Source organism: Ananas comosus, linkage group 3 (assembly GCF_001540865.1).
Source record: "Ananas comosus cultivar F153 linkage group 3, ASM154086v1, whole genome shotgun sequence".
NCBI classification, from domain to species: Eukaryota; Viridiplantae; Streptophyta; class Magnoliopsida; order Poales; family Bromeliaceae; genus Ananas; species Ananas comosus.
The window spans coordinates 10,240,669-10,251,305 of NC_033623.1; the positions used below are offsets into that span (position 1 = coordinate 10,240,669).

At 34.8% G+C, this 10,637-nt stretch overlaps 1 protein-coding gene across 3 annotated transcripts in view; it reads right to left on the bottom strand.

The window, feature by feature from the left end:
• The window catches only part of LOC109707929 (CDT1-like protein a, chloroplastic), a 21,831-nt gene continuing 13,778 nt past the window's right edge, over positions 2,585-10,637 (bottom strand). The window contains exon 9 of one of the 3 annotated variants that reach the window (XM_020229469.1): positions 2,585-2,902. The gene's annotated coding sequence lies outside the window, so the exon portion shown is untranslated. Of the gene's footprint in view, positions 2,903-6,515; positions 6,767-7,387; positions 7,843-10,637 lie in introns of those variants that run through there. The other 2 variants (XM_020229468.1, XM_020229470.1) reach the window with 2 other exon arrangements.

A 10,637-nucleotide genomic window follows, 5' to 3' on the forward strand; every position in this document is an offset into this window, starting at 1 on the left:
TATATATATATATATATATATATATATATATATATATATATATATATATATATATATATATCTCGTGAGATGTTATTTTTGTGTGGGTCCGGAAATAACGGAATTTTTTTGCTAAATGAGAGGGACGTGACATATTCCATTACCAAAAGGTGGAACCAACCAATTGGGGTTGAGTTGGGCTCACATCCCCACCTGAGCCTTTTCCTTTTACTTTTCGCAACGGGCCGGGAAGCCATGTACTACACAATGTTTTAAAACGCGGAGATCTATCTGGTCGGATGAATCAGTCGGATCGTGACCCAGTGCCTAAACTGATTCCATTCATTTTATCAAATCCATCCGACGTAAAACTATTTTTGATCTGTTACGTGCACCAGTTAAATCGATAAATCCATCCGATTTTACAAAAAATCCATTGATTTTTTTTTCTTACTATATACTTCAATAATTAATCAGAAAAATGCATTAGGTTTTACTAATCTAATATACTTTTAATTATATGTAATGTAATATAATCATATTTAAAAATAATATAGAATACTATACTTAGTATGCATTTTTCTTATTATATATATTATAAAAAATAATAAATAAGTATTTACGATGTCATGCTGATGTCATTCAATCTAGTGGTTGAACCGCTGATTGAACCAATAAATCGTGGACCCGGCAATATTTTCGGATCCTAGACGGTTTTTGATTTTAAATCATTTGTGTTACCTTTCTTTATGGACTTCTCAAGAATAAAAAAAAATTCGAGCAACATTATAAATGTACACAAATAACATAGATATATAACCTACATTCTAGTCTCTCAAATATGAGAATTTACTTGCTAGTCTAAGTCAAAAATTTTCAACACTAAAAGTATAAAAATATGGACAGATTGATTCGCCGAGGGTGTCCGGTGGATCAATGGTGCAAGTTCTGTGCAGTACATTCTGAAACCTGCGAGCACCTATTCCATGACTGTATTCTTGTCAGATACCTTCGATTTATAGTGGGACCCATTTTGCCGGCTTTTTCGGAAGAGGGGGATGTTCGGAGGCTTTGGTCACAGATCTCCGAGAACCCCGAGCCCAAATCAAGATCGAAAAGTTTAACTCATTTAGTGGCGATTTGGTGGGTCGTCTGGACGGAGAGAAACAGCATTTGCTTCAGCGATGAGGTTCATAACGTGTTCTGGGCTTCCCAGCGTGTCGCTTCTCTGATCAGAGGTTGGAACGAAGCACTTTGAATCCCCTTGCGCTCTCGTTGTCTATTTTGTGGTCCCGAGTTGTTCGTTTCTCTTTCTCTTTGTCTACTTTCTGTCCCCGTTTTCTTTTGGTTTTGTTTTGTTCTTCTGTAGCCGGCTCTGTCTGGAGGCCCTAGCTGCTTCCATTTTGTACGCTAAATTCATTTCGCTTAATGAATGAAGCAGGTAGCTTGCTACCTTTTTCTCAAAAAAAAAAAAAGTATAAAAATATTTTTTAAATCCTAGAATTATCTAGTGTAAAATTTACACTTTATAATGAAGTGTACAAATAGAAAATTTCTTTTCTTTCTACTTCCAAACTATTTAATATTTAAAAATTTTTAGAAAAAACTTTTGTTATGGCGTTTTATACTAAATTTTTATTTGCCTTTCTTTTGTAATTTGTATACTTGTATTTCACCTTTTCAGTTTATAGGCAAAAATACTTCTCTTGCTTTTTTCTTTTTTTTTTCTTTCCTTCTATTTTTATTATTACGAAGACGAGCTTTTTTTGTCCATAAAATAAATGATGGTTTGAAAGTGTAAAAACCAAAAAAAAAAGTGGCCCAAAGTGTTAAAAAAAATGAAAACCAAGTAAAATTTTAATGTAAAAAAGCAGTAGCATAGAAAATCGAAAAAGTTTTATATTATTACAAAAATAGGCCACTTTTTTTTATTTTTATAGATGCAAATCAAAACTTTTAAAAACTGAACAAAATTGACTTGCTTTGAACACTCCATCTCTCCTTCCTCCACACCCTCCTCGTGAGCCATGTCTCCGCTGTCCGCGGTAGCCTCGAGCGCTCACCCCACGTCCAATCTCTTATTCTTGCAAAAAAGCAAATTCACTAGTTTTACGTTTTTACAGAAGTAAGCCACTTTTTTTATTTTTTGTAAATATGAGTCAATTTTTTAAAAAAACTGACTAAAATACTCTAAACACCCAATCTCTTCTTCCTCCGCCCCCTGCTCGCGAACCAAAAATAAATTCAATGAGTCCAGTTTGGGTTATTTGATTTGAATACTTTTTTTTTGAATTAAACATACCAAACTACAATAAAAAAAACAGGTACGGATACAACTAAATTCATCCAAAAATATATTTCAAAAATCGAAATGGGTAAAGTCACTAATTATTTAATTATAATATGGGTTAATATTTAAAACTATTAAAAGTTAGTTATTTTGGTTGATTTGGTTTTTCTGATTCTCAACGTTTTAAACTGAACCAAACCGAAGAAAATATAAAACCAAGCAAAACACAACCCACAGAAATTTTAAATGGAAAACTGCTCGTTTCTACTTGCTAACTTATAGTTCTTACTTAATTATATTATGATCTATAAAATGCTGTTGATGTGGTGGCAGAGCGTCATACAATATATAACCAATAATAGACCAGTAATATACCAAACACAGTTGTCGATTTAGCAGCGGTCACTGAGGGAACCTTATTCGGATATGAACTGCGACACTCTTTTTCAGTTGTCCCCATTCCCACGAGAGGAAGAAGATTCCTCCCAGCAACAATCTTTTTCCTGACAAACTGAGTAAAGAGCTTCCTGTTTTCCTGAGATCAGTGGGCGTGGGAGATGGAGACTAGCTGTGTCACATGATGCAAATCTGGGCACTGCAGGTTTAACATTTCAGGGCTTGCACGGACCGTCCCTAACGCAAATGATAAAAAACTTACTGATTGGTATTCAAGATCTAACATTTTATTTGCTTCATATTTTCAGCTGAGTTTATTTTTTTAAAATAAACAAAATGAGTAGCATACTATCTTTCTCTCAAAAAAAAAAAAAAAAAGGATTTCAGTGTAGTTAAATTAAGCAATGCTATCCATATACCACAAAAGAGATATATATTATACATCTTAATTTTGTTCATTAATAAATGGGTGGATGTGTACTATGCATTCTAAAATAGAGTGTATGGATAGCCTTTTCCAATTAATGAGCTAGTCTTTTCCAACTTTAGCACTATGCACCAACCGTCCCAGAGCAAGTGGCAAAGTGCTTGGTGGTTGGTATCCGAGACCCAAGTTCGAATCCTAGTTAATTCAATTTCCAGCTAAGTTTATTTCTAAATGAAATAAACGAAGCGAATAGTGTGCTACCTATCTCTCTCAAAAAAAAAAAAAAAACTTTAGCACTATGCAAGTATGCATGTGACTAGAGATGTAATGTGGGCCATGCCGGGCCAGCACGGCCCACAGTTTCAGGTCGAAACGGGCTAGGGTCCGGCCCGGCCCGGCCCGGATTTAAATTAATATTTTGACTAAAATATTAAAAAATTTTAAAAATAATTATACTAAAGTAAATATTTAATTTTTTTTAAAAAAATAAATAAATTTATATTATTTATTTAAAAAAAAAAAAAGAAATAAACTTTTGGCCCGCCTAGCCTCAGCCCAGCCCAGGCCCGTTTCGGGCTGGGCCGTGCCGGGCATCGGGCTCTAAAATGGTGGCCCAACATGGCCCAGAGCTTCGGGTCCGCCCGGACCGGCACGGGTGCTACAGTACCCGTGCAGTGCTGTGGCTAACCCGAGGCCGTGCCGGGCCGGGCGGCACGTGGCCACCCGGCCCATTTTACATCCCTACATGTGACCTTTTAAATTTGGATCAATTTCATACGGCTCCCTGTAAAGATGTTGAATAGTAAGTCCCAAATAAATTTAAGTGGTCATATTAATCCCTCCAATATATGCCTTCAAAAATTCTGATAAATTTATATATTTGACTCTGCTATCCGATACTTCAAAAATTCTGATAAATTTATATATTTGACTCTGCTATCCGATACACCGTAACGATGAATGCGTGAATGACCATTTTACCCTTATAAATTTATCCTCGTAAAAAGCTATATTTTTCTTCTCTCTTTCCACGGCTTTGCCGTCGCCCACGAGGCCTCATCTTCGATGTCACTGCAGCCATAAGCCTTGCCGCCATCGTGGGAGGAAAGAAAAAGATAACCAAACTCAACATTACAATACAAATTATAAATATACGAGATAAAAAAATTTATTTATCTATTGGTTATCCACATATCTGTGATAGAAAAATATATTTATACACACATTTTTTTGAAAGGGCCAATATGATTACTTAAGTTTTGTAGAAATTTTATTTACTACTTAACATCTTTGAAAGGAGCCGTATGCAACTATCGCTTTAATTTTCTAGAGTTACTCCAAAACTTTATCAAATAAATAATTCAAGGAACCTCTACCTCCTATCGAATTTACTAATTACACAGTCATGTTAGTCGCTTAATGCTTAATAATTATAATGTTAAAAAACCATTATTTCAAATCAAACACATTGTAAAGTAATAAAAATTGAAAATGTATTCACTTCATTCTTCACCTCATGCATAATTATTAAGCATTAAGCGACTAACATGACTGTGTAATTAGTAAATTCGATAGGAGGTAGAGGTTCCTTGAATTATTTATTTGATAAAGTTTTGGANATGTTAAAAAACCATTATTTCAAATCAAACACATTGTAAAGTAATAAAAATTGAAAATGTATTCACTTCATTCTTCACCTCATGCATAATTATTATAGCTAGAAGAAAAAAATTAATTTTATTTTTGTTACTTCGAAGTTATATAAAATTATATGTAAACCATGCGATCAAAATAGCTATTCAATCAGTAACTTGCTCGGGGATAGGAGCCTATCATTTAATTTGATGAAAATAAAAAAAAAAATAGTTATCAAAATTAAAACTTCAGATACCTAGTTACAAAATGCAAAAGTACTTGTAATCACTTTCCTTGGAGTTAAAAAAATCCAAATTAAATTTTAATAAAAAAAAAATTAATGTGACGAGCAACAATCAAAAGTTAGTAATAGATTGAGCATTGCACTATTTTTTTTTTCCTGCATAAATTAAGTGAAAATGTATGGAGACCTCCTCAACTACAGGCTAATTTGAAAGAACACGCCAACTTCAAACTTTTTATATTTAAACAACCTTTTAATCTTTTGAAATTGATTAATTTGTCAAAATAACCAAGAATTTCACCAAACTCATCAATGATTTTTAAGCAAACAAAACAAGAATACTAAACAATCAGTACCAAATGGAACCCCGACTTTAATAAATCTTCAATTAAAGTAACTAAAATAATTCAATTCCAAAAAATAAAAAGATATGAAAGCCTCAAGCCAAAAAAGAGGGAAAAAAAGGGGGAGAGAACTATTTCAAAATGGTCCAAAGTAAAAAGGGCACATTTTATGGGAACAGTCCCCGTGGTGAGATTATCTCCTCCATTGTCCATCAAATTTAAGATTCGTGCTAGACAACATGATGGACAGTGAATAAAACCGTCTCACTAAGACTATTCCCATTAAATTTTTTGTTCTTTCAAGGGTCTTCAAAATTTTTTTACCAATAAATAAATATGGAGGTAAATAAGATAGCATATTTTACCTATGATGTTATTTATCTTATATTAAAAAATAACCTAAAAATTGAATACGATATCCATTCTAAATATTTGATCATATTTTTTATCGTCCAAATATATAAATTTCTCTAGTAAAGTAAAAAATAGAATTAGTTATTCATTCATCTTTCAATGTAACAATATCTCGTAGTATATTGTTGAAATGTCTACTAATTATTTCCTTCGAATGTTAGAATGTTTTCGCGATCACCCCATTAGCATCACCGTGCCCTACACAAAATAAAAATATTGCTAACTGCTCATTAGCACTTATATACTTAATGCTATTTATTAACTCCCCGCCAACTAGCTCATTGCAGCACAATGAAGGTACTTGTAATTATTCGAAAGCGACGGTAGTATCTCTATGGATGGCCATTAAGAAAATTACAAATCATCTTATGGCCAGTAAAAGATTGTGTACGACTTCGTCGATATTATGAAATGTCGTGTAGTCGTGGTGAATAAGCAACATGAATACTAATTCTCAATAGTCATCATTCTAATCAAATTTTGCTATAAGATTGGCTATTATAGTCGGAAAAAAAAAAAAAAAACAAAACAATATAATAACTCACCTATGCCTGTTGTAAGAAATACAATATCATCAACTGAGTGTTGCCAACCATAAGACAAATAGTTATAATGACATAAATATGACAATTTTCAATAACTAACATAAAACTTCACAAAACATATCACAAGTAGTTAAAATGACATAAGAAACTTCAAAAAACATAATACGATTAAATGCATAACCTCCAAAAATAGATAAAACACTTGTCTAAACATAACATATAGATAAACATGACACTTCGATAAAAGTGTAAACTCCACATATAGATAACGAGTATTAATACATAACCTACATGCGTGAACACAACGACTACAAATGTAAGACAAACAAACATCAATCAATTAAAACACTAAGACATTATTCTACATGCCAGAAAAATATTGCTTGTACAATATATTTTGCATGTCCACTTGGCAGTCCACCCACATAAATGCAAACTCGCCATTCATGGTCATAAAAAATTGTCTATTTTTGTCGTCTTCTAATGCATCACCTGCAGCCAAGACCCATTCATTGGTCATCCCCGACAAATTATAAACACTACTGATACACACATCAATCGAAGAAATATTTAGAAAATTGGTTACTTCGTGTTGATAAATTTGGCGTACAAGATCAAGCTTTTGTTTTCTTTATTCGACCATTTCTGCTACTGCTTCAGACGCTATGTCACTTTCTTTTTCTCGTGAAATACTCGTAAGAAAATACAGATGCGTCCTTTTAAGAAAATATTTAAGTCCATTTTTAAGAAAAATAGGGGGTCAAATAATAATGCAATCCAAAATCAAGAGATAGAAGGTGGCAACAGAATACGAATTCAGAGTTGGACACACACTGCAAATTGGACGGACAATTTGGATGCAATTTTATTGAGCCTGATGACGGAGGAACATACATTAGGAAACTCCGTCAATGGAAGTTTCATAAACTTAGCATCGATTCGGATAATTCGCGATTTCAACTTTAAGACCAACATGAACCTCACCAAGAAACAAATTAAAAATCGCATCAAGGTTCTAAAGAGAACTCACATGACCTGGGAGGCTATAATTACGGTAAAATTTAATTATATTGATTTTAATTTTTTGAATTAAGTATTATTATACTATTATTATGTTAACAATTTTATTCAGGAGAATCTAGCCTACGTGAAGTGTAGTAATAAACTATTTCCGACCTATAAGGACATTGAGTTCCTTTCTGCAAAGACTACTGGCATAGCCGATATGGATTTACCTCCGAAATGGTGGCAGCTCTTATAACTGATAGCTCATCCTCATCTTCGCGTGGGGAGAATGATACCGTCATTGGAGTTTGAATCTCAGTAATTAATCTCTTATCTATTTCCTTGAACCAGAGTCATCAAGCACACCTACGAATGCTAACGTCACAACCAATAATACCTCACGTTCTCCTAGCTCTATCTCAATGCAACCAAATGATAGAGCGAGTGCTCGTAGATCTAGATATAACTCTGCAAGAACAAAAGATCAATCCCCACAGGCCTTGAATCCCCCGCGAAAACATGCATCGTCATCAGCTAATCGAAGAAAAAGAAAATGACAGCCTCTGCAGGGATAGCAGAAATGGTTGAAATAGAAAAACAAAAGGTTGATCTTGTACGCCAAATTTATCAACACGAGGTTACCAATTGCCCAAATATTTATTCGATTGATGTGTGTATGAGTAAAATTTATAATTTGCTGAGGATGACCAATGAACGAGTTTTGGCTGTAGGTGAAAATGTGGAGACCTCCTCAACTCCAGGCTAATTTGAAAGAACATGCCAACTTCAAACTTTTTATATTTAAACAACCTTTTAATCTATTGAAATTGATTAATTTGTCAAAATAATCGAGAATTTCACCAAATTCATCAATGATTTTTAAGCAAATAAAACAAGAATACTTAACAATCAGTACCAAATGGAACCCCGACTTTAATAGAATCTTCAATTAAAGTAACTAAAATAATTCAATTCCAAAAAATAAAAAGATATGAAAGCCTCAATCAAAAAAAGAGGGCAAAAAAAGGGGAGAGAACTATTTCAAAATGGTCCAAAGCTAAAAGGGCACATTTTATGGGAACAGTCCCCATGGTGAGACTATCTCGTTGTCCATCTACTTTAAGATTCGTGCTAGGCAACATGATGCACAGTGAATAAAACCGTCTCACTTCGAAAATTATTCCCATTAAATTTTTGTTCCTTAAAAGGGTCTTCAAAATTTTTTTACCAATAAATAAATATGGAGGCAAATAAGATAGCATATTTCACCTATGATGTAATTTATCATAGTGCTCCGAAATGAACTAGTTGGCATGGGCTAATAAATAGCACTAGAAATATGATGCCGAGTAGTTAGCAATTTTTTTATTTTGCATAGGGCATGATGTGGCTAATAGGGTGATTGCGAAAACATTCCAACATTCGGAGGAAACAATTAATAGACATTTCAACAATGTGCTACGAGATATTGCAATATTAAAATATGAATGAATACCTAACTTTCCTACCAAGTAATGCTTCTATACATTAAAACATAAGGAATAATCCTAATTTTTATACTNAGATATTGCAATATTAAAATATGAATGAATACCTAACTTTCCTACCAAGTAATGCTTCTATACATTAAAACATAAGGAATAATCCTAATTTTTATACTTTCAAGGTTGATTCTCAAATATATATACAAGCTATTTTTATTCTAATTATTAAATATGATGCATGTTGCCTTATAAGAATGCAATTGGAGCAGGGGTAGACAGAATACATTCCCGTGGTTATCTAAAAAAGCAGGCAACCATTATTTCGATGTCGCAAAGGGTTTAAATGGTTGCAGTCTTCTTTGATCATTATTTTTTATTTGTATATACTAGTTGAAAAGATTCTGCAGCAGATATGCACGTACTTCGATGGGCTTAGGAAAGTGGTTGTTTTACCGTTCCAAAAGATAATAGCCTAATACACGTTTGTTATTATGTATATAAATTTTTCTAATAACAATTTTTATGTTAACATTGTTTGTCGACGCAAGTAAATGTTACTTAGTAGATTCGAGTTACGCAAACAAAAATTGATAATTGATTCCTTGCACTCTATAGAGAAAAGTGTTATCATCTCAGTCAATTTGATGGTACCACACGTGCCTGCACACATCAAAATTCGCAAGATCTACATAATCATCAGCATGCTCAGTTACGAAATATCGTCGAGAAGACCTTTGGCATCTTAAAAAATGGTTCAAGATTCTAAATAACGCAACACTATTTTCCTATAAAGTGCAATGTCTGAGTGCTAAAACATGTTGCGTGATACTTTATTAGATGACAACAATGAAATGATAGATATCTTTTAACTATACTATTTGACACCTCCATCAAATGCCGCGTGGCATACCTCCCTATCCTTCATTCCACGTGGCGACGAGGCATTTCTCCCCACCTCTACAGCCGGCGCTCTCTCTCTCTTCCCTATTCTCCTATCCTCTCTCTCTTCAAGTCACCTCCACCTGGCGCACTCTCTCTCTTCTCTTTCCCCCTCTAGCGCTGCGCTTCTCCCTCTTTCCGCCCCCCTCTCGTTCTTCCCCTCTACTCCTAGCCAAGCCCTTCTATCTCTCTTTTCCCCTCTACTCCTAGCCGAGCCCCTCTCTCTCTCTCTCTCCCCCTTTCCTCAAGCTGGTGCTGTTCCTCTCCCCCTCTCCTCCACCCGCTCATCTCTCTCTTCCATCTTGGCACTCTCTCTCTTCCTTTCTCCTCTCTCTCTCTCTCTTAACCTTTCTCCTATCCGACTATCTCTATTTCTTCCCCTCCCCTCACCTCCAGCTATCCGCCACCACGCGATCCTCTCTCTCCCTTCGCTCTACGACGCCCGCGCTCTCTTCGACCTGGTGTAGACCTAGATGCCTAGGCCCTATACCCCTCCCTCTCTCTCTTCTCTCTTTCTCTAATTTCCTCTACCTCCTCTCTCGCTCTCTAGGTCTAGCCCTACCCACGGAGGTTGCAACCGAGCCACCCTTTTGCCTTCGCCTACTCTGCCCTACCTACAGAGGTTGCAGCCGAGCCACCCTTTTGCCTTCGCCAACTCTTCTAGTGCCTTGCGTGTATGGCTCCGATGGCTTGCAACCGGGTCCTCCGCTTAAGGGTGACTCCGATGGCTGGTGGCTCGCTGCCCCCCTACTTGGCCCCTACACTACTTGCTGCCAGGTCTATTTGGCCCTTATTTGTAGCCATTTTTTGTTCTTTCTCCAAACCAGGGGCCAGAAAAAAGAGGGTAAATATATATATATATATATATATATATATATATATATATATATATATATATATTTATTTGATATATATATATATATATATATATATAT